Here is a 27,886-nt window from a genome sequence, read left to right as displayed (position 1 = left end):
GGCTGTGTCAAAGACTATACTCAATTGTCTGGCCAGGCAATTAGTTGACTTGGAAACATATTTAGGCTCATATCGAGATAAGATTTGCTTCGTCTATATCTCGGACTTGTTAAAACATGAAATCAAATATGGGGTCAAGCTGGGTATAGGTAGATTCACATGAATTTTTGTGAAGGTTTTGTGTAGGGCAGGTCGTGCCTCACAAACCTTATTGAATTCGTTGAGAAGGTGACTAAGGAGGTGGACGAGGGGAAAGCGGTAGATGTGGTGTATATGGATTTTAGTAACGCATTTGATAAGGTTCCCCATGGTAGACTACTGCAAAAAATACGGAGGTATGGCATTGAGGGTGAGTTGGAGGTTTGGATTAGGAGTTGGCTGGCTGGAAGAAGACAGAGGGTAGTAGTTGATGGCAAAGGTTCATCTTGGAGTGCCGTCACTAGCGGTGTTCCGCAAGGATCTGTTTTGGGACCATTGCTGTTTGTCATTTTTATAAATAACCTGGAGGAGGGGTTAGAAGGTTGAGTGAGCAAGTTTGCGGATGATACGAAAGTCGGAGGAGTTGTAGACAGTGAGGAAAGATATGGCAGGTTACAGCGGGATATAGATAAGCTGCAGAACTGGGCAGAAAGGTGGCAAATGGAGTTCAATGTAGCTAAGTGTGAGGTGATTCACTTTGGTAAGAGTAATAAAAAGATCGGGTACTGGGCTAATGGTCGGATACTTGGTAGTGTGGATGAGCAGAGGGATCTTGGTGTCCATGTACACAGATCTTTGAAAGTTGCCACCCAGGTAAATAGTGCGGTGAAGAAGGCATATGGCGTACTGGCTTTTATTGGTAGAGGAATTGAGTTCCGGAGTACTGAGGTCATGTTGCAGTTGTATAAGACTCTGGTGCGGCCGCATCTCGAGTATTGAGTGCAGTTTTGGTCGCCATATTATAGGAAGGATGTGGAGGCACTGGAACGGGTGCAGAGGAGGTTTACCAGGATGTTGCCTGGTATGGTAGAAAGATCGTATGAGGAAAGGCTGAGGCACTTGGGGTTGCTTTCATTGGAAAAAAGAAGGTTTAGGGGTGACTTGATAGAGGTGTACAAGATGATTAGGGGTTTAGATAGGGTCGACAGTGAGAATCTTTTTCCACGTATGGAGTCAGCTATTACAAGGGGGCATAGCTTTAAATTAAGGGAGGGTAGGTATAGGACAGATGTTAGGGGTAGGTTCTTTACTCAGCGAGTCGGGAGTTCATGGAATGCCCTGCCAGTAGCAGTGGTGGACTCTCCCTCATTATGGGCATTTAAGCGGGCATTGGATAGGCATATGGAGGATAGTGGGCTAGTGTAGGTTAGGTGGGCTTGGATCGGCGCAACATCGAGGGCCGAAGGGCCTGTACTGCGCTGTATTCTTCTATGTTCTATGTTCTATGAAGATTCAGAATAGACAGGGAGTCCATTCACATACAATCTTAGACTGTACAATGAGAGGCTTCAGCTTTCGCACTGAAATGGACAATGAGTTGATAAAATTGGTGGAAGATCCCCATGTGATCCTTATACATCGACAGTGTTATTTTATAATTATGGTTCACATAGCACATTTAATTGTATCACTGGTTTGTCATTCTGTTCCCAACATTAAGCATTGAAAAAGTGAGTATTATGCACAGTCCCTATTCAGCCAGTGGGCCATATGTTTACATTCGGTATAAATTGTCTGAGATTGAAGCAGACATCAATCTTATAAACACTCTGATACTATCTCCACTGGGGACAACAGACAAAACAAAAATGAATACAGTAAGTAATAATAAGTGAACAATGTGATAATATTTGGCTTCTCACATGTTCCAATGTTAAATTCTCTTCAAATGGAGATGAAGATGACGATAGAGTGGAGGGGCTTGTCTGTTATAATGTAAAATCTACTATAATCCATCTGATTCTCCCTGATTTATATTTAATTTAATTCAATATTTATTCGGCAAGATTAATTTCTAGCACAGTGTAGTAAAATTTGGATTCGACTCACATATTTTGTATTGCTACCCAACTCAAACTCCTCCTTGCTTCTCGTTAATTGTTTTAATGTAGTTAATTAACAAATAAGAACAATGCCAACATAATTTTGATCATTGTCATGAAAGGTATACAAGATCAACACAAGCAACACCTCCTCCACCAAACCGAGCATGTGGTCAAACACACCATCAAAGGAGACAGCAAACTAACGACCATTTCCCTCACTGATCGATATACAGAGCTTATCATTATTTCCACTCTGCGTGAACGGAGACTAGTGGAACATGAGCTCCTTTCCAGAGGCAGGGAACATGAAGAATGGCAGCGGAAGTACGTCACCAGCGAACTTGAAAAAATCTGGATTGATCAATTATTCAGGAGCAGTTTTGGCCACTCCAGCCTGTCTGGCACCACGGTGGTTAGCGGAGTGGCTAGCATTGGTAAGACAACAATGGTGCAGAGGATGGTCCATGAATGGGCAGCAGGAAACATCTATCCTCAGTTCCAATTTGTTCTACATTTCACATTTCGAAATCTTAATGCCATCAACAGAGCCGTTTCTCTGACTGAAATCGTATTGGATCAGTAGCCTTATTTAGAAAAGATAATTGAAGATATCTGGATGAAACCTGAATATCTTCTCTTGGTTTTTGATGGATTAAATGAGTACAAACACCACATTGATTTCACTGGCCGCGTGGCTGGTGATGTCTCTGCGAATCACTGTGTTGCGCCTGACTGCAGATGTGAAGTTTTTGAAATGGTGCACTCCCTGGTACAGCAACAGCTGCTCAGAGGTTGTTCTGAGCTGGTTACCAGCCGGCCGACTGCCCTTGACTCATTGGAAAAGGCCAATGTCAACCTTTGGGCTGAGATCCTGGGCTTTCTTGCTGATGAAAGAAAATAATTTTTCAGAAAGTTTTTGGGCAGTGAGCAACTCGCTCCCAATGTCTTCAAACGCATTGAGGAGAATGAGATCCTGTACACCATGTGCTACAACCCTTCATATTGCTGGATCATTTGCTCAACCTTAGGCCCACTCTTTACACAGCTGAAGTGCAAGTAACCTCTTCCCAAAACCATCACTCAACTTTTCTCCATCCACCTTTCCAATCTCTTGGACAACCACAAGCGAGATGTTGAGGACCAGCGGATGGTTTTACAGCGACTCGGGGAGTTGGCTTACCAGGGAGTTTCGAAAAGGAGAATTGTTTCTAATGAGAATTACTTCATTCAGCATCAGCTGGAGTCCAGCAAATTCATTTCAGGATTCATGATGGAGATCTTGGAAAGGGATGACACAGCTAAAAACATTGTGTACACATTTCTCCACCTTACCATCCAGGAATTCTTGGCCGCCCTGGCTCAGTATTTGAGTCCAAAGCATCAGAATGTGGTGGAAATGCTTCACTGTGCTTTTTCGAAGGATGATGGTCGGTTTGAGATTTTTATTCGATTTTTAGTTGGTCTTTCAACACCCACTTCATCCCGAAATCTGGAATCTGGTCCGCTGTCTCATCACACGACCTGTCAGGTGATAGACTGGCTGCAGGCCAATGTTCAGGCAGAAATTAAAAACATTGACAGAGTCAATGGAAAGAGGAAACTGCTGAACACATTCCATTATTTGTCAGAGTCTCAGAATAGAGCTTTAGTTCAGAAGACCATTGGATCTGTGGAACATTTGAACTTTGGGGACTCCAATCCAAAGAATGCACTGAGATTAAACCCAATGGACTGTTTTGTAATGTCTCATGTTGTACAACTTAGTGAGTCAGTGATGCAGTTGAATTTGGAGAAATGTTATATTCATGAGCAAGGAATCAAACGATTGGCTCCTGCAATCCACAAGTGTAAAGTTCTAAGGTATGTATTGATCCGGGTAAAATTAGATAACATGTCTGCAATGACCCATTGATTTTCTCTTATAAATTCCACCTGATATGAATTTCATAGAATCTCTACAGAGGAGAAAATGGTCATTTGGACCATCTAGTCTGCAACAACCCTCTGAAGTGCATCCCATCCAGACCCCTCCCCTATCCCTGCATTTCCTAAGGGACATGAAAGGCTACAGAAAAGATATAGAAGGATGTTGCCAGGGTTGGAGCGTTTGACCCAAAGGGAGAGGCTGAATGGACTGGGACTGTTTTCCCTGGAGCATTGAAGGCTGAGGGTGACCTTATATATCGAGTTTATAAAGTCATGAGGAACATGTTTAGGGTAAATCGGCAAGGTCTTTTCCTTGGGATCTGGGATTGAGAGGGGAAAGATTTAAAAGGTACTTAAGGGGCAACTTCTTCACACAAAGGATGTGTGGGTATGGAATGAGCTGCAGAGGAAGTGGTGGAGGCTGGTGCAATTACAACATTTAAAAGGCATCTGGATGGGTACATGAATAGGAATCATTTAGAGGGAAATGGGCCAAATGCTGGCAAATGTCATTAGATTAATTAAGGATATCTGGTCGGCATGGACGAGTTGGACCAAAGGGTCTGTTTCCTTGTTGTACATCTCTATGACTCTATAACCCATCTAGTCTGCACATCCCTGGAAACTATGGGCAATTTAGCATGATCAGTCCATCTAACCTGCACATATTTGACTATGGGAGGAAACCGGAGTACCCAGAGGCAACCCCCGCAGACACTGGGCAAATGTGCAAACTCCACACAGTCACCCAGGGGTGGAATCAAACCCAGATCCCTGGTACTGTGAGGAAACAGTGCTAACTGTTGAGCCACTTATCACTATAGTAGCTGAATCACAATTACTATTCGTTTTTTTTCTGAGAGTCAAGGAGTTTTCCATGCTTTTTATTTATTTTTAACGCTACTACCGCATTGACCTCGATACTGAGTGCTCTAACTATAACAAAAAAAAGCACCAGGCGAACTTAGTTGGTCTTACACTGTGAGACTTCAAAGCCACAAGGAGTCTGGCAGAGTCTTTAACTCGTGCTATGACAAGGAAACAAAGAACCGAGCCAAATCATCGTACCTCTGTGTTCACAACAGAGTAAAATTAAAACCTTCAAAGATTTTAACCTCAGCAATTCCTAACTAGACTTTATAACCAATCGCAGACTCTGTTGAGAATGAAACCTCGACAGTAGGTGAATAACTGAAACAACAACAAAAAAGCAATTTATTACCAATATAGGAACTTTAGCAGAGCAAACTTAAACAACAAAGTTTGAAACCAATAACCTTGTTTTCAGGGCAATTCACACAAAAGACAGACAGACAGACAAGTAAACACAGTGAAGGGATAATTAAAATAAAGTAACAAAACTGGCCAGATTAAGTGGTTTTCATATCTTACTCTCAATGTATATTTGATGGTTTCTTTGTTAATTTTCTGAAGATATCGATCTGTGCCACCTTTGAATTCACTCTGAGAACTGAAATTCTGAAATAAAGTGGAAGGTTAGGCAGGGAGCATTTAAATCTTCATGCTGTAACGTCAATAGCTAAGTTCATTCTCTCAAAAGCACAGTCCCAAAAACCAACTTAAACTGTGATCTATGCCTATGTTTGACCATCTCGTTCTCTCCCAGAAACAAATGGAAATTGCTGTTCTGAGGAAAGCTCATTGGACCGAAATATATCTATCCACAGATGTTGCCAGACCTGCTGCGCTTTTCCTTCAATTTTTGTTTTTGTTTCTTATGTCCAGTATCCACAGTTCTTTTGATTTTATGTTGTATCCCAGGCTTGTTCACAACAATTCCCAGGTACTGGCCTGATCAATTCCCAAACATTTCTTATCTGGTTCAATGTGTTGCTCTCCCACTGTGCTGAAACATCTACAGGATCCTATTGATCAAGAGCTAACCTGCCATTACCTGTGAGGCACCACCTCGCGAACAAACAGCAGCTTGTTTGTTTGTTTTGTTGAAACACAAGTTGCTGTTCACAATCCAAAGACATTTCCAACTCATTGCAGTTCACAGCTACAAATCAAAATTGATAAAATAATAAATTAAACGAAAAGTTGGCGAAGGTTTGAACGCTAATCCTAAGAGGCCCTCAATTAAATGAACAGACCTGGTGTGTGACTGAACACAGTTCACTGACAGAGAATAGCAATGGAGATCAGGTGGCAAATCAAACTGTTGAACCCAACCTCTGTCACCAATTGTGTGCCATTGCAGAGATGAATATCATCCTTTGTAGTTTACATTTACAAACCAAAGCTAATCTGATATTGTATTTGACCCAACCCTTCACTAGATAAATAGTAAGTGAATGCTGTACCTAGTCCAATGCAGAATACGTTGCTAACACAGCAAGGCTGCCATTCATGTATCTGAAACTGTTACGGGTGAGGGTCAGGGTGGGTTTGAAATAGAGGTTCAACAGTCTGTGATTTACAGGAGGCATGATCTGCCCTTTGTGGTAGCACAAAATTCACCATTCACCTCAGCAGCAGGGAGATTGGGCAGCTCATCACCACATATTTTACATGACTGTTGGGATGAACGATTATCCATTCTGCTTGGAACTGAAAACATGGCTTGTGTATTGTTAAATGCATCAGAGAAGCAGGAATTTATTGATTGATTGATGTCTATAAGTCTTTTTCTTTGTTGTGTTATCCAAACAGGGCAATAATGCCTCACAATTAACCATTACTTTTACTCTTTGCTGGATTACATATGGATGAGTTCAATGCAATATAAGTGCACAAGTGTTTTTAAAAATTGGATATAAGACAATCTCATTGATCAAGAGGGTGATACGCTCTTGATCTTGCGTTCAACTTGTCATAGAGTCAAATAACATGCAAACAGACCCTTTGGTCCAACCAGTCCATGCTGAACGTAATCCCAAACTAAACTAGTCCCACCTGCCTGCTCCAGGCCCATATCCCTCTGAACCTTTCCTTCTCATGTATTTATCGAAATATCTTTTAGAGCCATAGAGTCGTAGAGATGTACAGCATGGAAACAGACCCTTCGGTCCAACCTGTCCACGCCGACCAGATATCCCAACCCAACCTGGTCCCACCTGCCAGCACCCAGCCCATATCCCTCCAAACCCTTCCTATTCATATACCCATCCAAATGCCTCTTAAATGTTGCAATTGTACCAGCGTCCACCACATCCTCTGGCAGCTCATTCCATACACGTACCACACTCTGCGTGAAAAAGTTGCCCCTTAGGTCTCTTTTATATCTTTCCCCTCTCACCCTAAACCTATGCCCTCTAGTTCTGGACTTCCCGACCCCAGGGAAAAGACTTTGTCTATTTAGCCTATCCATGCCCCTCATAATTTTGTAAACCTCTATAAGGTCACCCCACAGCCTCCAATGCTCCAGGGAAAACAGCCCCAGCCTGTTCAGCCTCTCCCTATAGCTCAAATCCTCCAGCCCTGGCAACATCTTTGTAAATCTTTTCTGAACTCTTTCAAGTTTCACAACATCTTTCCAATAGGAAGGAGACCAGAATTGCACACAGTATTCCAACAGTGGCCTAACCAATGTCTGGTACAGCTGCAACATGACCTCCCAACTCCTGTACTCAATACTCTGACCAATAAAGGAAAGCATACCAAATGCCTTCTTCACTATCCTTTCTACCTGCGACTTCACTTTCAAGGAGCTATGACCTGCACTCCAAGGTCTCTTTGTTCAGCAACACTCCCTAGGACCTTACCATTAAGTGTATAAGTCCTGCTAAGATTTGCTTTCCCAAAATGCAGCAACTCGCATTTATCTGAATTAAACTCCATCTGCCACTAATTGCACCCATATCCACCACTTCCTCAGGAACTACCCTCTGAGTTTAAAAAAATTTCTTCTTGTGACTTTTTTAACTCTTCCTCCTCTCACCTTAAAAATGTGCCCCTAGTCTTGAAATCCCCCATCCTCGGGAAAAAGACACCTGACATTAAGCCTTTTTATGCCGCTGATGATTTTATAACCCTCTGAGGTCACCTCTCAACCTCTTATGCTCCAGTGGGAAAAAATCCCAGTCTATCCAGCCTCTTCTTCTAACTCAAACCTTCCATATCAAAGCTTCCTGGTAAACCTTTTCTGAACCTTCTCCTCCTTAACAATATTCTTCTTTTACCTAAGTGATTATAACTGGACACAGTATTCCAGAAGAGGCCTCACCAATGCAAACTTCAAAGAATTATGTACCTGAATCCTCAGCTCCTTCTGTTGTACAACACTGTCCAAAGCCCTCCCATTAACTGATTAACCTCTCCCCAAGTTTGTTGTATCAAAATGCATTTATCTAGATTGAACTCCATCTGCCATTTCTCAACCCATTGACCCATTTTGTCAAAATCCCTTAGAAAATCATCTTCTTTACTATGCCAACAATTTTGATATCATTTGCAAACTTACCAACCATGCCTTCTGTATTTTCATCCAAATCGTTTCTATAAGTGACAAACAAAAGACAAGCCAGAACCGATCGCCGTGGAACATCGGTGGTGACAGGCCTCCAAGTCTGAAAAACAACCCTCCACTTTGTCTCCTGCTGTTCAGCCAATTTTGTATCCAATTGGCAAGCTCTCCCTGAATCCCATGTGTCCAGTTTTGGGTTAAAATATATATTCTATTTCCAGGTCATAAAATGGGTAGTACATAATAAGGCCATCTGGCCAATTATGTCTGCACTGGCTCCTTAAATGGCCTACACACTTCATCCTATTCCCCTCCTCTTCCCTCAAAGCTATCACATGTTTTCTCCTTCAGGTATATATCAAATTCCTCTTTTCAGAGTTGTACTGGGTTGTACTATCAATAGTCTTTCAGTCGGTGAACGAGTAACAGCAATTTACTGAATAAAATATATGATAAGAACTATACACCTCTCATTTTTCACCATTCAAGCAATTAATCTACTGTTTGAAATATGTGTTCACTGGTCACCAACTAATTCAGTGAGAATAGTTATGCAAGATTTCAATCTGTTTTCTAATACTGCACAACACTGTTCTATCTGCCCATGCCTCAGTGTGTCAATGAGAAACAATTGGATGGAGTTTCTGTAAGGTGAAGTTTGTTATGTTAATTGGAGAGATTTCCCACTCCTTGATTTTTTTTTCCTTGGTTGTTAGGCTGAATGACAATAACATTGGAGATACAGGAGTCAACATTTTGTCTGCATCATTGGCGCATTCGGAATGCAAAACAAAGCGTTTGGAGTAGGTAATCTTCCCAACATTAACCCCAAATTTTATGTGCAATGATTTGTGGCAAGTTGGGAATTTGCTGTATCTTTGGCATGACCACTGTTGAAAATATAGGGAAGGTGAAGACTGCAGATGCTGGAGATCAGAGTCAAGAGTGTGGTGCTGGAAAAGCACAGCCAGTCAGGCAGCATCCGAAGAGCAGGAGAATCGATGCTTTGAACATAAACCCTTCATTAGGACTCCTGATGAAGGGTTTATGTTCGAAATGTCGATTTTCCTGCTTCTCGGATACTGCCTGACCGGCTATGCTTTTCCAGCACCACATTCTTCGATCTTGCTAGACTGCATCTGGAGTATTCTGTTCTGTTCTGCACAACAAGTATATATTAGACTGCAATCAAATTTCAACAGGAAGATATTAGGGAGAAATTGAATCAGAATCTTTTTGTGGAAATTATGGTCACATGGTAACCAATGGAGATGTTTAAAATGCTGAATGATGGGACAGGGTCGTTAGCTAAAAGATCAAGGAAAGAGCATTATTTTAAAGTTACAGTTAAGCCATTCATTCAGGAGCCAGTTCAAACCACACTTCTTCCAACTAGAGAAGCACAATTTTCAGATTCTCAACAAAAAGTATTGTTAAGATTCAGAGACGAAAGTAAAAAAAAGTTAATTTTTTTGTTCAATTAATACAATTTGGCCTAAGCTGATGTGTTTACATCCCACGTTGTTACAATGCTTGAGGAGAGATGCAGGGCATCAGAGAAAGGAAGAAATGACTCATGAAAAGGATTTCATGGATCATGAACATAAGGTCTGAAGATAGATTGAAAACATTGGATCCGTCTCCATTAAGGAAAGGAAGCTGTGATGTAATTTGAATGAAGTATTAAAAATGATAATGACAGTGGAAAGAGTCGGTAGCAATAAACTGTTCACTGCCATGAAATGATCAAGTATATCAGCACAAAAATTCAAGAAATTGCCAAAAGAAGCAAGAACAATGTGAGATAATCTTTTCTGCACAGTGACTGGTTAAGGTTGGAATGTTGTGCCTGACTGACAATGAGAAACTTCATCATCGACTGCAAGAATTTGGAGCTGATTCAGTGAGTGCATATGTCAAAACATTAAACATTTCCATTGTATTGTAAACAATAATTTCCTTAAGTCATGTCCACAGCAAGTTCTTCAGGGGTGCTTAACATATTAATTCACCGGAACATAGAAAATCAGAGCAGCAGCAGGCCATTCAGCCCATAGACCCTGATCTATCATTATATATACCATGGATGATTATCCAACTTTGAACCCTGTTCCTGTTTTCTCCCCGATATCCTTGACCCCTTTAACCCTTAAGAACTTTATCTGCCTGGCGTTATAGAGATGTTTAGCACGGAAACAAGCTCTTTTGTCTAACTGTCCATGTCGAACAGACCCCAAATTAATCTAGTTCAGATGGAGTTTAATTTAGATAAATGTGAGGTGCTACATTTTGGAAAGGCAAATCAGGGCATGACTTATACACTTAATGGGAAGGTCCTGGGGACTGTGCTGACCAAAGAGACCTTGAAGTGCAGGTTCATAGTTCCTTGCAAGTGGAGTCACAGGTAGATAGGATAGTGAAGAAGGCATTTGGTATGTTTCCTTTATTGGTCAGAGGACTGAGTCTAGGAGTTGGGAGGTCATGTTGAAGCTGTACATGACATTGGTTAGACCACTTTTGTAATATTCTGTGCAAGTCTGCTCTCTCTCCTCGAGAAAGGATGTTGTGAAACTTGGAAGGGTTCAGAAAAGATTTTCAAAGTTATTGTCAGTGTTGGAGGCTTTGACCTGTACGGAGAGGCTGAATAAACTCTGTTTTCTCTGGAGCATCGGGAGGTTGAGGGGTGACCTTATAGAGGTTTATAAAATAATGAGTCCCATGGTTAGGGTAAATAGACAAGTTCTTTCTCTGGGATGGGGGAGTCCAGAACGAGAGCGCATAGTTTTAGGGTGAGAGGGGAAACATTGAAAAGGGACCGCAGGGGCAACCTCTTCATGCAGAGGGTGGTGCGTGTATGGAATGAACTGCCAGAGAAATGGTGGAGGCTGGTACAATTATGATGTTTAAAAGGCATCTGAGTGGGCACAAGAATAGGAAGGAAATGGGACAAGCGCTGGCAAATGGAATTAGATTAGGTTAGGATGTGGAGCTGCCAGTGTTGGACTGGGGTATACAAAGTTAAAAATCACTCAACACCAGGTTGTAGTCCAACAGGTTTAATTGGAAGCACTAGCTTTCGGAGCACTGTTCCAGACAACCACCTGATGAAGGAGCAGTGCTCCGAAAGCTAGTGCTTCCAATTAAACCTGTTGGACTATAACCTGGTGTTGAATGATTTTTGGATTAGGTTCGGATATCTGTTTTAAGAAGGTGAAAAGTGGATATTCCAGGAGAGGTGCCATTGGTCAAACCACTTCATTTTAAACAAAACCAAATTTATTTACAAGATTACCCAATGCAATAGAAGCAAAAGAGAACCGAATGCAGAATTAGATTAGATTACATTACAATGTGGAAACAGGCCCTTCGGGCAAACAAGTCCACACCGACCCGACAAAGCGCAACCCACCCATACCCCTACCCCTACATTTACCACTTACGTAACACTACGGGCAATTTAGCATGGCCAATTCACATTGTGGGAGGAAACCGGAGCACCCGGAGGAAACCGGAGCACACCCACGCAGACACGGGGAGAATGTGCAAACTCCACACAGTCAGTCGCCTGAGGCCGGAATTGAACCCGGGTCTCAGGCGCTGTGAGGCAGCAGTGCTAACCACTGTGCCACCGTGCTGCCCACTAAGTAACCTCACCTATCCAAAAACCAAACAGACTTTACCTGTTGTTCCCTATACTTGCAACAATCCCCATAAACACCTCGTGGCACAAAAGGTAGCATCAACACAGGGTCTTACAGGAGAGAGAGATGTCAGACAGAGAGGATCAGCACGAACCTGCTTCTTTCACGTAACTGTTTCTTGGATCAGCAGCCTCAAAACACTACCTGCCTGCTTTCAGTGAATAGCCAGACGTCCAAAAACCAAATCAAACCAGAGAAAAGCTGAGCTGGGGGAAGTGACTATTCCCCTTTCATTGCACAAATTCTGTTAAAAATAAAACTTTTTTCTGGAGGCAGTATCTGTAGCTATAATCAAACTGGCCCTAAAACCCTTCGAAACCCAAACCTTTTGGAACCTGTGTCTTTTACGATCTCTCTGGGGGGGGGGGGGGGGGGGGGGAAGAAGAAAACCAAGTACAACAGAACCTTGTTAAAGGAGCAACATCATCACAGACTCTATTTGACAGCATTAGGCCCTCATCCCCCTCAACCCTTTGCATTCATAAACCCATCCAGATGCCTTTTATATGCTGTAATTGAACCAGCTTCCACCACTTCCTCTGGCAGCTCACTCCAATCTCATACCATCCCTCTGTGTAAAAAAGTTGCCCCTTAGGACCCTTTTAAATCTTGCCCCCTAGTTTTGGTCTCCCCCAACCCTGGGGAAAACATCTTGTCTATTTGACCTACCCATGCCCCTCATTGTTTTATAAACCTCAATAAGGTCACCCCTCAGCCTTATTCAGCCTCTCCCTCTAGATCAAACCCTCCAACTCCAGCAACATCCTTGTAAATCCTTTCTGAACCATTTCAACTTCCACTACATCCTTCCTATAGCAAGAAGCCCAGAGCTGCATGCAGCATTTCAAAAGTGGCCAAAGCAATGGCCTGCACAGCCACAACATGACGTACGAAAGCAAAGAAATACAGATAGTAGAAACCTGAAACAAAAGCCAAAATTGCTGAAGAAACTCAACAGGCCTGACAGCATCTGTGGAGAGAAAGTAAGGTTAATGTTTCGAGTCCAGTGATCCTTCTTCACAGCTGACTCTGTTTCTCTCTCTGTAAACCTGCTGAGTTTCACCAGAAATTTCTGTTCTTTTTGAGAACAATATGTAACTTTTTCTTTCCAACCATTCAGTGTTTTAGCCAACAAACACTCTCTCTGACAGGGAATTTCACAGACTCACCTCAACCTGAGTGAAGAAATTTACCCTCATCTCAGCTCGAAATAGCCTACCCCAGATCCTTAGACATTGACCCTTGGTTCTGGACCTTGGGAACATCCTTCCTGTGTTTACCCTGACCTTTCCTGTTAGAATTTTGTAGGTTTCTAAAAGGTGCCCCATATTATTCTAACCTACAGTGAAAATAGTCCTAACTGATCCAGTCTCTCTTCATTCATCAGTCCTGCTATCCCACGAGTCAGTCTGGAAAACCTTTGTCGTATTCCTTCTATGCATGAATGTCCTTCCTGAGATAAGGGACAAAAACTATACATATGACTTCAGGTGCAGTCTCACCAAGGCACTGCATGTAGGCAACTAGACAGCCCTGCTCCTGTCGTTGAATCCTCTTCTCTCTTTTATTTCTCTTTTTCTGTCTCTCTCTGTCTGTCTGTCTGTCTCTCTCTCTCTTTGCCTCTCTCACACCCGGACTCTCTTCGCCTCAGCATGCTACTCTCTAAGGGGTTGTGGGAGGGAGAAAGACTGTCACACATCTTCTTCTGGAATTTGTCTTTGCAAAGGAAGTCTGGAGAAAGATGCAGTGGCCTTTGTCAAGGTTCATCCTGAGCATTTCCATGACGCAAGACTCTGTGCTATACAGTCTGTTCCCCGGGAAGCACAACGAGACAAACATCAACTGCTCCTGGAGGACCGTCACCTTGCTGAAAGACACTCTTTGCTCTGCTTTAAAGTTGTTGATGGTTAGCTCCCACCTGAACACACACACTGCTGTTCACCCTCCCTTTCCAGGAGTTAATCCAGCTGTTCTTTGACACTGAATACTCAGCAATCTCCTTCCCTGTTCTAGTGATTCAACTCCCAGAATTTTCCTCAGTCACTTCTCACTACCACCATCTGGTGGATGCTCTTTCTCCTGCTGTGTCCCATGGCCTCCGCGATTCCCATCTCATTAAGTTGAAACAAGTTGTTATCTCTTATTGGTTCCCTTTGCGCTAGTTTCAGGTCTAGTCTGGTTGACAATGTCCTCACGAATTAACGAATTTGGTCCCTTGTGTTGCTACTGAGAATCTGATGCTCCCCAGTCGGAATCTATTCTCCGTCCTTGACATTTGAAGCACGTCTTTGAGGTGGTGTTCAAAGTACAATCAACATTTGTGTGAAGTGATGAAAAATCAGCAAAATCAAAATCCTTGCCCATATCTGTCTTAATACCAGTCGTTAGGAAGGAATCATTACCGTGTTAATTACATGTGTTGTAAACTTTAGTGCCAAAGTTGAAACCAGATATCCATCCCATTTTCATTCCATATTAATATCTGAAACATACATCTTTAACCACACATTGTATATCAGTCAGAACTATTTAATGTCTTCTGAAAATCCTCTGGGCCAGACCAGGTAAGACTCCCAGATTCCCTTTGGTGATGGACATGAGTGAAGCAGATGTGTATTTACAGCAATCACTGATTAGGTTATGCAATGGTGACTATGAAACTAACTTTCAATTCCAGATGGATTAATTATTTGAGATAAAATTCAGCCAGTTGCTGGTATTTGTACTCTATGTCACTGCATTACAAGTCCAATGCGATTTCCCCCAGTCCAACTACATCCTCAATTTACATCATTCCCCAAATATCAACACCTTAGTTTCTTACAGCACTGTCTGTGTGTGCAGCAGCTCATTAGATTCTCTCTCCCCCACCACTTACACCCATTTGTTACTGTTTAGCTGCTCACAGTTTGATTTCAAAATATGTGTTTCAATTGGAAAATTATGAATGATTCTGTCATTTTAACTTTATTAATTGGTTGGTTATTAATCATTAATTTCTTTCTTAGATTATGGAGGAATCAGTTCAGTTCAGATGGAAAGAAGCAGCTCCGATCACTGAGAGAATGCAGGGCTGGTGTCCGAGTATTTGTGTGATCAAAGGATCAAGACATTACCAACTATTTGGACTTAATATTACTGAGAGGTGTATTTCTCTCACCTCCATCAAGTGAAACACATGAGATATTACATTGGCTCAAGAAAAACAATTCCTGGAATTCTGAAATAGAATGGGAACGATGTCGAGTATTCAGTAGAAACTTTCAGTAGCAGCTGGTGTGTGTTGGTATGTGGGTGATATTCACCGTCGAGCACAGGGAGATGGAGCTGTGACTGTGAAGCTTTTATAAAAGAGTCCGAGAGATCGCCGTCATAGAAACAGGCCTTTCGGCCAGCGTGCCCACACTGTCCAGTTTTCACCGTTAAACTAGTCCCTTTTGCCTGTGTTTGGTCCATGTATCCCCGTATCTAACCCATCCATACACCTGTCTAAATGTTTCTTAAATGATGAAATTGCACTCACTTCCACCACCACTGGCAGCCCATTCCAGACACTCACCATCCTCAATGTGAAGAAAACTGCCTCTCTATACCCTTTTGTGTCTCTCCCCTCTCACCTTAAACATATACCCTCGAGTTTTAGACTCCCTTGGGGAAAAGCTGCTGGCTACCTACCTTATCTACGCCTCTCATGATTTTATAGTTCTGAAGAAGGTCACCCCTGAATCTCCTACGCTCAAGGGAAAAATGTCCCATCCTATCTCATCTCTTCTTGTAGCTCAAACCTTCCAGTCCAGGTAACATCCTAGTAAATCCTTTCTGCCCTCTTTCTAGTTTAACAGTTACTTTCTATAGTAGAGCGACTAGAACTGCGTGCAGTATTCCAAATGTGACCTCACTCATGTCATAGAGTCAGAGATGTACAGCATGGAAACAGACCCTTCAGTCCAACCCGTCCATGCCGAGCAAATATCCCAACCCAATCTAGTCCCACCTGCCAGCACCCGGCCCATATCCCTCCAAACCCTTCCTATTCATATACCCATCCAAATGCCTCTTAAACGTTGCAATTGTACTATCCTCCACCACTTCCTCTGGCAGCTCATTCCATACACGTACCACCCTCTGCGTGAAATAGTTGCCCCTTAGGTCTCTTTTATATCTTTCCTCTCTCATCCTAAACCTATGCCCTCTAGTTCTGGACTTCCCGACCCCAGGGAAAAGACTTTGCCTATTTACCCTATCCATGCCCCTCATAATTTTGTAAACCTCTATAAGGTCACCCCTCAGCCTCCGACGCTCCAAGGAAAACAGCCCGAGCCAATTCAGTCTCTCCCTATAGCTCAAATCCTCCAACCCAGGCAACATCCTTGTAAATCTTTTCTTAACCCTTTCAAGTTTCACAACATCTTTCCAATAGGAAGGAGACTAGAATTGCATGCAGTATTCCAACAGTGGCCTAATCCTGCACAGCTGCAACATGACCTCCCAACTCCTATACTCAATACTCTGACCAATATAGGAAAGCATACCAAACGCCTTCTTCACTGTCCTATCTACCTGCGACTCCACTTTCAAGGAGCTATGAACCTGCACTCCAAGGTCTCCTTGTTCAGCAACACTCCCTGGGACCTTACCATTAAGTATATAAGTCCTGCTAAGATTTGCTTTCCCAAAATGTAGCACCTCGCATTTGTCTGAATTAAATTCCATCTGCCACTTCTCAGCCCATTAGCCCATCTGGTCCAGATCCTGTTGTAATCTGAGGTAACCCTCTTCGCTGTCCACTGCACCTTCAATTTTGGTGTCATTTGCAAGCTTACTAACTGTACCTCTTATGCTCACATCCAAATCATTTATGTAAATGACAAAAAGCAGAGGATCCTTGTGGCACTCCAGTGGTCACAGGCCTCCAGTCTGAAAAACAACTCTCCTCCACCACTCTCTATCTTCTACCTTTGAGCCAGTTCTGTATCCAAATGGCTAGTTCTTCCTGTATTCCATGAGATCTAACCTTGCTAATCAGTCTCCCATGGGGAACCTTGTCAAAGCCTTACTGAAGACCATATAGATCACATCTACTGCTCTGTCCTCATCAATCCTCTTTGTTACTTCTTCAAAGAGCTCTTGTACACCTGCAACAAGGCATTCCAACTCCTGTACTCCATACTCTGCAATTTGTTCAATTTTACAATAAACCTGTTTGTTATTAATTATTTCTTTTTACTACCTGTCTTCAGTTGTACATAAAGCTATACTCAATTTGTCATAAACATATGGTTGTTTGTGTAATAAACATATGTTTAAGTGTGTAAGTATTCCCAGCGTTAGACTTTAGTGACAGTCTGTGTTAGATACTGGGTCAGAGATTGGTCAGTGCTGTAGCTGTTCCCCTGTGGGAATGATAGGGTCTGCATCAACAGTGTGTGTAAATACTGGGTTTTTGATTGATCAGCGCTGTAACTGTTCCCCTGTGGGAATGACAAGGTCTGCATCAACAGTGTGTGTAAAATCAGTCAGTATCAGGTCGTAGTTTGGAACCAGTGACCATCTGCACAACGTGTGCCTGTCCCACTCTCATCAAATACACTGGAGACCCCGACACTTGCAGAGATCCCGCTAACAAAACTCTGAAAGAAATCACATTTGTAAGGGAAGATTAATTAAGTAATCTCCCTCCCAGTCCCTAAAAAGCCATTTTTTGATGCTCCCACTGCATTCACTGTGATTTCACTTTGACCATCTCTGGTCCCTATCTCATGTCGGGTTGCAGGGTCGGGTCAACTTGTCAATGTCCAACGGCAATTTTGTCGATTTTGTCTGTTAAATATTTGCCTCTAACACAGATCTCCACAAGGTTCCATTCAGTCTTAGAGTTCAACAAATGGTGCATCGTCCAATGGTAAAGACTGGAAAGGACCCAGCATCTCATTGTGCACCCATGCATTCAGTTCAGGCTGCACTCAGCTAAATATTCAAATATCAGTCTCCCACACTGTTGACTATGTATTACTGTAGACAATACAAATGTGCACTCTGCTAACTGTCTACATGTCATTGTCACACACTGTAGACAGCAATCACTGTTGGAAGTTCACTTTGCACACTACAGAGTGTCCGTATATTAGTTATCAAATATTATAGATGTTGCATTACTATAGATATGGTATTACTGTAGACAGTATATACGTTGCACACTGTGGACTGTCCATACATCAGTTATCTCATACTGTAGACATTGTATTCCACGCCAGCACTGTAGCTCTACTGGCACACCTTTATTAGGCATGTGACAGTATTTAGAGACTGATGTTGTCAGGATGCACAACCTTTGCAGTATACAGTGCGACCAGTCAGGTGATGGCAGCTTAGTGGAACAGGGAGGGTTGAACCTAGACTAAGTGTGGGATATCCAGTGACCAGGACCCAGCCCGTGCCATCCCCACATCCACACACAAACCTCTCTCTCTCTGTCAGACTGACTTGTTAGAACCAGCCGAAATTGCTGCAGATCTGTTCCAGTCCCAGAGTCAAAGCTTCTTGATGCTGTTCAGACTGAGCTGGAGGGAAAGGAATTGCTGGATCCTTCCCTATTCCAGCAATTATTTCACACCAATCCCACGGTATCAACACAAGGTATGAATGAGACTGACATGAACCTGTAAAGTCAGCAAGTTTTACTTTTTGATTGAGTTTCTGAGGGTAAACATCAATCCTTTTCACAGACGGCCATCCAGTGATTACACAGATCTGTTATACAAGTCTGTTAATTGTACAAATGACCATGAGATTCAGCTCTTCCTTGACAACAAGCTAAGGGACACTGAGGTAATGCCAATGGTTCTGCAACATTATACAATATTGGGGTGAAGATATAGCCACAACTACTCCTCTGTTTTCATTGATTTGGTTCCAGTTTCTTCCATCTGTGGGAAAGTTGGCATGGTGGCTCAGTGATTAGCGTCACTGCTTCACAGTGTCAGGGACCTGGGTTCAATTCCACCCCCTGTCTGTGTAGAGTTTGCATGTTCTCCTTGTGTCCATATGGGTTTCCTCCTTCAGTCCAAAGGTGTAGAGGTTAGGTGGATTCACTATGCAGTAGTGTCCAGGGGTGTACAATGCTAGGTGCATTGCCCATGGTAAATTGGGGTTACAGTGTTAAGGTGATGCACTGAGTTTAGGTGGGATGCTGTTTGAAGGGTGAGGGCAGACCCAATGGTCCAAATCACCACCTTCTGCATTGCAGGGATTCTATGATTTAGACAGATTGGGCAAAGAGAATGAATGAGCAATTGACTTCCAAAACAGGCTGCATAAGGATAATAACAGAGCACAATTTCACACAGAATTACCACCATCTGAAATAGTTTAAAAGAAAAGAAAAAAAAATAGGAAATTCAGTCTCCTCACTTCAGGGGCTGATTCTGAGCTGGCTACCCACAGCCAGTGTACTGTGCACGTACTGTAGATAAAAGGTGACCTGATAATGGGATACCAGCTCTGTGCAGTTTTTTCAGAATCACAATTATTTTACCATCTACAATTATTTTACCTACACACTGTTCCCAGCAGCATCTCATTCATCCACCCACAAAATCAGCCACTAGAGATATGCAAATGTCAAGTTAAGATTTTAATAAACTTTCCATGCTTTGGAAACACTAGGATCTGTATTTGAACACTCTATGCTGTTCTATTTGTTCATTACAATGCTGATTTATGTAAAAGAACATTTCACTGCTTTCTTGATCTGGTGCCTGAATTTGGACTATGTTGCCCCACAAATAAATGCATTTGTGCAACCACTTCAATTCACTAAAATAACTCCGACTTGTTCATATACGTGTAAAGAATGATTTCTATCGATGGGATCAGTTCGCGGAATAGTATTGTAAATGAAATTTATCACATATGTGGATCACAAAATAACAAAGCTGCCAGAAATGGTAGAGAGTAAAATTATAGACCTCCTTCTGCTCTCCATCTCTGGATCACTGTGATTCTCTTCTTTGTTCTGACCCCTCAGTCCCTTACGGACTCAACTGGCTACTATAATGTGTCTGACTGTCAGAGCGTTGAGCAGCAGAATTGGATCAAATGGCAACAATGGATTAAGAACTGTAAGGAACCATTTAAATCCCACCCAGCTGGGATTCACTATAATAGCTCGGCTTTGAAATACAAAACCACGGTAGGTTGTTGTTAGAACTACAACAGCATTTCTCTTTGTGCAATATTTAGTTTTTCATTTTCTGGAAGCAGATAGTGACAAAACGATCAAAGCTGAAAGTGGCAATGAACCAAACAGAGCAAGAAGTGGCTGTTATTGACAGGACATAGTTTATGCTTCACACAGGAGTTTTATCTAAGAAAGATAAAGGGAAATAATAAACATTGATCTGCCTCAGTATGACCTCAGTGATAACAACCATCAGATCTGATGCTGCCATAGCCACCAGGTAGCAAGAGGTGCAGGAAGACAGGCCACACTTTCCAGAGACAAAATATTAAGTGCCACTAAATTAACTGTTGCGAGGGAGAGAAAAGAAAATAGACTAAAATAGTTTGAAGCAAACATACTGTCCGAGTCCAGGCTATCATATCTGTATTTTGATACAAAAAGACATGGACTTTGAATTAAGCAAATGGTTAAACATCACAACTGCGATCTCATTTAATCTCAGACATACCTATTCCAAGGTTTAATACACAGAGAGTTTATGGGATAAACTTTAGTCCACTTCCTGAAAGCTGATTGACATCTTTGTAAGTTTCAATGAGATTTTTGAACCTTGATTTAACTGACTTTGCAGTTTGAGCATTTCCCAGCCTGGTGTGGGAAATCAGGAAGCTGAAAGGAGGTAAACCCAGAATCAGTGAAAATGTAAGCATGCTTCTTATCAGGCTGGAAATATGGGAATGGTTTTCTTTGACTTAGCTCACCTATTTTAGAGTCACGAGAAGCTAAAGCTGCACAATGTTGAAGATCGGATCCCATTCCGGTTGTATCTTCAGATCGTACTGGGATTTGGTCAATCTAAGTTTGGTCAGACATTCCTAATTTTAGACATTACCTGGACCAGAATTCCACTCCAGATTCCACCATGTTACCCCATTTCCCATCACACCTCTGGATGATGAGTTGAGTGGCCTCTTGCAGATGAGTAACAGAAGGTCCAAATACGAGGATGAAGCCCTGTATGGAAGAGTTGTCTTCTGACCAAAGTTTAAACACGTTGCCAAAGAACCATATCATGAGCAGTGACCTCAGTCACCAAAGTGGACCAAATGCAGCTGGACCTCAGTTTGCTCTGGATTCCCCATTTGGGTAGGGGTGGGAGCAGGAGAGCAAGATGAGCTGGGACAATAAAAAGCAAATAGAAACAAAACCAAAGCTTTTGGAACCGATTTAATTCTGTAGAAGGATCACCAGGCTCAAAACGTTGACTTTGTTTTCTCTCCACAGATGCTGCCAGACCTGCAGAGTTTCTCCAGCAATTTCTGTTTCTGATTTGATAATATCAATTTTTCTTTTGCAGGCATCGCTGGTTTAGATATCACTGTACTAAACAGTCATGCCAACTTCAATCAGAACCTCACTTGTATCCGAGGCAGTAAATCAAAACTCCAGAGTTAATTGAGACCAACCAACCAGTTTGAAAATATATGATAAAAAGTGACCTGGTATCTGCAGAAAGACGGTCAGCAGTATCAGTCCCACAGTAAAACCAGCATATTTACACAGTTTCTGTACAAACCCACTTACCCGGAATACCAATGATGGCCAGGATCATGTCATATATTTTGCTGACATTGCGAATAATTCTGTGCATTTTCTGACTGCATTACTCTGCCTCGAACAACCCGACTGAATTAAACTTGGAGTCAATGAAGCCAATTATCTACATTCTCTGGAAATCTCCACAGGGACATTCAGATTGCAGCATTTTCAAAGATTTTGTGTACAGTTTGGGTTAACAAATTCTGGCAGCTATCCACATCAGAACACTGATGAGGTAGAATATGATGATACTGAATTGTTAAGTAATACAATTGGATAATTTATGTGAATCAATGATTTTTTTTGTTGCAAAAGTATGCAGCATTTTATGAAATAATATGTGCAATACACTCCATTAAAATCCATTTCAAATCATACAGAACAGAAAAGGCAAAGTGACCATAGTCCTGATCTCTCATTAGACAGAGGTCACTGGTGGTGGTTTAACCTGAAGATCACGACATCTCAGACAAAGGGAAAGGTTGAGAAGGAGAGTCCTTCTTGGTAACCTCAACCAGGGTGCCATTTGAACTTCTGCTATTAGTACTACAAGCCAGCTGCCCTGCCAACTGAGCTAAACCAATGGCTCATAGTGTTCAGGGCTGTGCAAGTTAGGTGCATTAGACTGGGGTAAATGTAGAGTAGTAGGGTAGGGGAATGGGTCTGGATGGGTTATTCTTCAGAGGCTCAGTGTGCACTTGTTGGGCCGAAGGGTCTGTTTCCACATTGTAGGGATTCTGAAAAAAAAAGGCAATTGTGATTGTTGGCCCTTATTTCAAGGAGGTTGGAGTATAGGAGTAGGGAAGTCTTCCTGTAACTGTACAAGGTGCTGGTGAGACTACATCTGGAGTACTGTGAACAGTTTCAGTCCTTTTATTTAAGGAAAGGCATCATTCCATTGCAGGCAGTTCAGTGAAGATTCACTCGGATGGTCCCGAGAATGGATGGATTGTCTTATGAACAAACATTAAACTGTTTGGGACTGTACTCACAGGGATTCAGAAGAATGAGCCGTGATCTCATTGAAACATAGGCTTTGACAGGGAAAATGCAGGGAGGATGTTTCCTCTCATGGGAGGCTTGGCCAGTTCACCGAACCTGCACATCTTTGGAATGTGGGAGGAAACTGGAGCATCCTGAAGAAACCCACACAGACACAAGGAGAACGTGCAAACTCCACACAAACAGTTACTAGAACAGTTTGTTGATGGTGTTTGGAGGTGGCAGAAATGGGGCTTATGCAGTGTAGAGATACCTAACTCAATTCTGGTTTTCTTCCATTGACCAGGCCCTTCCCACTTACATCTATAATTTCTCTGATACTTTACGTCAATTTCAGTATTTTCAGTTTGCAGGCTCTAGCCACCTCCCCTTTACCGTGGACAAGCAATCCTTTCCCAATCCATCCCCTTCATGGTGGTCTCAGGGCTCTCTGCTTCTTCCTGGAAAAATGGCTTGATGGGCCCTACCCACCACGACCCTCCTCCACCTGGCTGAGCTTATCCTCACCTGAACAGCTTCTCTTAATGGCACTCACCTTCTTCAGGTCAGAGAGGTGGCCATGGATACCCACATAGAGCCCAGTTATGTTGTCTCTTTGTGGGGAATTTGGACAAGGGAAGAAAAGAAGAACTGAGTTAGGTCTCTCTACACTCCATAAGCCCCATTTCTGCCACCTCCAAATGTCATCAACAAATATGTCCTCCCATCTCCTCTCCTCCCGTGTCAGCCTTCTGCAAGGACCATTCTCTCTGGGAGACTCTGGTGCACTCCTCCTTCATTCTGCAACCCCAGAAGGTGGAATATCTGCCCATTTACTTCCTCCATCATCAATATCTCAGGGGCTAAACACACCTTCTAGATGAAGTCATGCTTAATCTATACTTCACTCGATTTAGTTTACTGCAATCCCTGCTCAAAATGTGGTCTCTACTCCACTGGGGAAACAAAGCATAGACTGGGTGACTGCTTTGCAGAACATCCATGTTCTGTGTGCAAAAAAATGTCCCTGAGCTTCCAGTTGCTTGAAATTTCAGCATCCCATCTTGCTCTCTGGACTACATCACCGTGTCAGGCTTGCTGCATTGTTCCAGAACAGTGCCTCATTTTCTATTTGAGAGCTCTAGAGCCTTCTAGACTCTGAGTTCAACAGTTTTAGAACTTGAAACACCTTCTCCCATTCCTTGCCCCAACCCCTTGCATGGTCTGCTATTACATACCAACCCATTATTAGCCATTAATTTATCCCCCTATTAGCTATTTGATTTCCCAGGCTGCTCCACTTCTCCGTCTGCCCAACTGTTTATCTCTCTCTCTGGGCTCCATCTCCATTTTACTCCTTCCCTCCCCCACCCCCAACCCACTCTATCTTCTGCATAAAAAAAACACTTTCCTAGTGACTAGCAGCTCTGTGGAAGAGTCATTGGACCCAAAATGTTAAATCTTGATTTCTCTCCACAGCCACTGCCAGACTTGCTAAAGTCTTCCAGCAAATTCTGTTTTTGTTGGTGATATTAGATTAGATTACTTACAGTGTGGAAACAGGCCCTTCGGCCCAACAAGTCCACACCGACGCGCCCGGACCCATTCCCCCCTCTCCCCCCTTCACCTAACACTACAGGCAATTTAACGTGGCCAATTCACCTAACCTGCACATTTTTGGACTGTGGAAGGAAACCGGAGCACCCAGAGGAAACCCACACGGACACGGGGAGAATGTGCAAACTCCACACAGACAGTCGCCTGAGGCAGGAATTGAACCTGGGTCTCTGGCGCTGTGAGGCAACAGTGCTAACCATTATGCCACCGTGCCGCCCAGACTTGCTAAAGTCTTCCAGCAAATTCTATTTTTGTTGGTGATATGTTGGGATTTGTTTAATTAAATGCTGATTGGAAGCTGCTGCTGTTCCAGACCAATCATGTGCTGCTGAGTGACCAAGGAACATCTCAATTTGCTGAAACACTGGGGTTTCCCGAAGTCCCAATGGAGGCTTTGATTACAGAACATTTAAGGGATTGATGACAGCGAAACCTCCAAGCAGCTTCCACCCCAGTGGATTCGCAAATGGAAGTGTATTTAATTCTATCTTATTTTGTTCATTAAACTATACCTTGTACAGAATCCTGTACAATGATTTTTATTGACCTCAGTATCATTATGGTTATGGGGTTTTAGTGTGGGCTCATTTAATATAATTAGCATTTCTTACAATATGGTACTTGTGTGAATCAAGTTGCCTGTTACCTTCCCTGTTTCACGATAGTGTTAGATGTGGAGCTGGAGTTGAGCATGATTTTCTGAATTCCCATATCTGCAGAATCTGAGCCAAAATGTAGAAAGAAGCACGAGCCTGGGTTATGGCCAGAGCTACTTTTACACTTGGATGTTATTCATTCACCCTCCATTTGCCTAAAATAGTCACATTCGCAATAGTGTTTATCACATTGGACACAGATCCTCAGAACACGGTCACCGGGCATGTGATATCAGAGTTAATCACTTATACTTGCAGTAACCAGCAGTTTCCTTCTGCTATGTTAAAGTTTTAGGTGAAAGTGAGGACTGCAGATGCTGGAGATCAGAGTCAAGATTAGAGTGGTGCTGGAAAAGCACAGCAGGTCAGGCAGCATCCGAAGAGCAGGAAAATCGATGTTTCGGGTAGGAGCCCTTCATCAGGAATGAGGTTGGGAGCCTCCGGGGTGGATAGATAAATGGGAGGGGTGTGGGGATAGGGAGAAGGTAGCTAAGTGTGCAATAGGTCAGAGAGGAGGGTGGAGTGGAGAGGCAGGAAGGAAGATTGGCAGGTGGGACAGGTCATGAGGAAGGTGCTGAGCTGGAAGGTTGGAACTGGGGTAAGTTGGGGGGGAGGGGAAATGAGGAAATGGTGAAGCCCACATTGATGCCCTGGGATGGAAGTGTTCCGAGACGGAAGATGAGGCATTCTTCCTCCAGGCGTTGGGGGGTGAGGGAGTGGCGGTGGAGGAGGCCCAGGACCTGCATGACCTTGTCAGAGTGGGAGGGGGAGTTCAATTTCTGCCGTCACTCATAAAAGATTTTATCTTTGTGACTAAGGCTGTGCAGAAACGTGAGCATAACTTCAGTACACCATGCACTAACTTCATGTCCTGAAGTTTGACTATCTGCGAACAATATTATGTTATTATTGGAGCATTAACACTTGCTTCAGTTCAAGTGGACAAGTAGAGGTCATTTTAATCTAGTTGCTGTGCTTAATTGGTTAAAGTAGTTTAATACTGAAGGGCTGTGCACTGATACTATAATTTTGATTTCCAATTTCTTAAGCTTCATTTTTAGCTAACATCGTGACCATGTGCTATTGCATTAGACAGTTTTGGGAATGTGGCCTGTGCCACCTCCACTGGAGGCCAAACCAACACCTTGGTTGGCCGGATTGGTGATAGCCCCTGCATAGGTGAGCAATTCCTCTTGTTGCTTGCATGGTATTCCTAACTTATCTGCTTTTGCACGCTCTATCCATGCAGTCACAGAGCAAGAGAAATCAACTTCCATTCACTGAGGGTGGAGCAAAAGGAAAGTTGGAGGGCTTGAGAGAGACTGGGGGGAGATGTGGAGGTCAAGGAACTATAGGAAGCAGGGGAAATGGAAGGATTGGTGAATGGGGGGAGAATAGGGAACGGGGCTGAATTCTGCCTGGGGAAAAGGTAAATAGAGATGGAGAAGAGGGACACTTGGAGGGAAGTCCCATGTGGAACCAAACCACCTTTGATCAACTATCATTCCTCCATCAAATACATGCACTGGCCATTCATCCTGCTGTCAGTGGAGCCTGTTTCTTTTTCTATAAATAGTTTCTATCAAATCTTCCCTTCACCTACTCTGCTGTAAGAAGAATATTCCTAGCTTCTCTTGGTTCAAACTATTCTTGCTATCATTCTTTATCCTCAATACCATTTCAGTGAATCCCCTTTTTGTGTGTTGCCATTCGTCCTATATTATGTTACCCAGTGTTGAGCAGAGTTCTCTGACTGGGACTTAACCAATGATTTTTCAAAATTGGGAGAAAATCTTTTGATTTATTGTAATCTTTGCATCTATTTGCTCCTTCGTAATGTCAGAGGTAAGAATATTTACTGATGACCGTACAATGTTAAGCACCATGTGCAGCTCCTGTCCTTACTGTACCCTGCAGCCACTTGTCAAGCTGTTGCTTCCAATTCTGGAATCTCCATCATTGAAAAAGACAAAGTTGACAGGTGCCTTCACATTCGTGTCCTACCTTAATTTGGAACTAGATTGGTATTCCTGCATTGTCACTGAATCAAAGTCATGGAAGTCCCTGCCTAACATCAGTACAGATGCACCTTCACCAGATAGACCAGTTGTTCAAGTCGGCAACTCACCAGCACTGTCTCAATGGAAGTGAATGACAAGCCTTGCTAGTATTGGCCCTGTTGCTAAACTGTAAGTTAAAAACAAGATTGCTGGAAAATCATGTATCCATAACCTCTCAACACAAATGGAGCTCCATTTCAGGTGCATTGTTTGTAGATATGTTCTATGTTCAAAGTTATTGCACATCTCTGGAGCACGTGGGATTTGATCCCAGGCCTTCTTGACAAGACACACAGATTTTACCATAAGGGACCTTCAAATTATGGATTTATGAGGTGCAATTTTGGATTGACTGTCTAATCTATGTTATAACTTGGTCTGTAGATGCACTATTTAGTTCCTGTAGAGGGAAATAAACGTTTTGTTTTGGGAGCAGAGCATGATAATTGGAGCTGTTCTGGGAACGTCCTTAAAACAGGTAAACATCTTACAACTCCGACAACCTTTCATAAGCCACAACAGGTTTTAAAACGAAATTGGTTGGTCAGCTTGTCTGAAACATCCTACAAAAGCAATAAAAATCATACTAAATATGAAACCTTTCTGCCTTCTCCCCATGCTCAGTAATTGGACTGCATTTTGCAGCTGAGGATGATGTAAAAATGCTGAAAATGTGTTGCTGGAAAAGCACAGCATTCAAGGAGCAGGAGA

General features: G+C 42.7%; 1 pseudogene across 1 annotated transcript in view; it reads left to right on the top strand.

Annotated features, from left to right (window-relative positions):
• Positions 1–21,717, top strand: part of LOC148147042 (NACHT, LRR and PYD domains-containing protein 3-like) — a 30,436-nt pseudogene extending 8,719 nt beyond the window's left edge. Inside the window, exons 6-11 of the transcript XR_015760085.1 lie at positions 2,144–3,884; positions 9,096–9,182; positions 18,806–18,908; positions 20,107–20,271; positions 21,033–21,126; positions 21,620–21,717. The product of XR_015760085.1 is annotated as an NACHT, LRR and PYD domains-containing protein 3-like (transcript). The remainder of the gene's footprint in view (positions 1–2,143; positions 3,885–9,095; positions 9,183–18,805; positions 18,909–20,106; positions 20,272–21,032; positions 21,127–21,619) is intronic.
• Positions 21,718–27,886: the final 6,169 nt, after the last annotated feature.

Source organism: Chiloscyllium plagiosum, unplaced genomic scaffold (assembly GCF_037043375.1).
Source record: "Chiloscyllium plagiosum isolate Xiang-an unplaced genomic scaffold, Cpla_swu_hap1 HiC_scaffold_18, whole genome shotgun sequence".
NCBI lineage: Eukaryota > Metazoa > Chordata > Chondrichthyes > Orectolobiformes > Hemiscylliidae > Chiloscyllium > Chiloscyllium plagiosum.
Note: the sequence above shows the minus strand (reverse complement) of the source record. Positions and strands in the feature narration are given on the sequence as shown.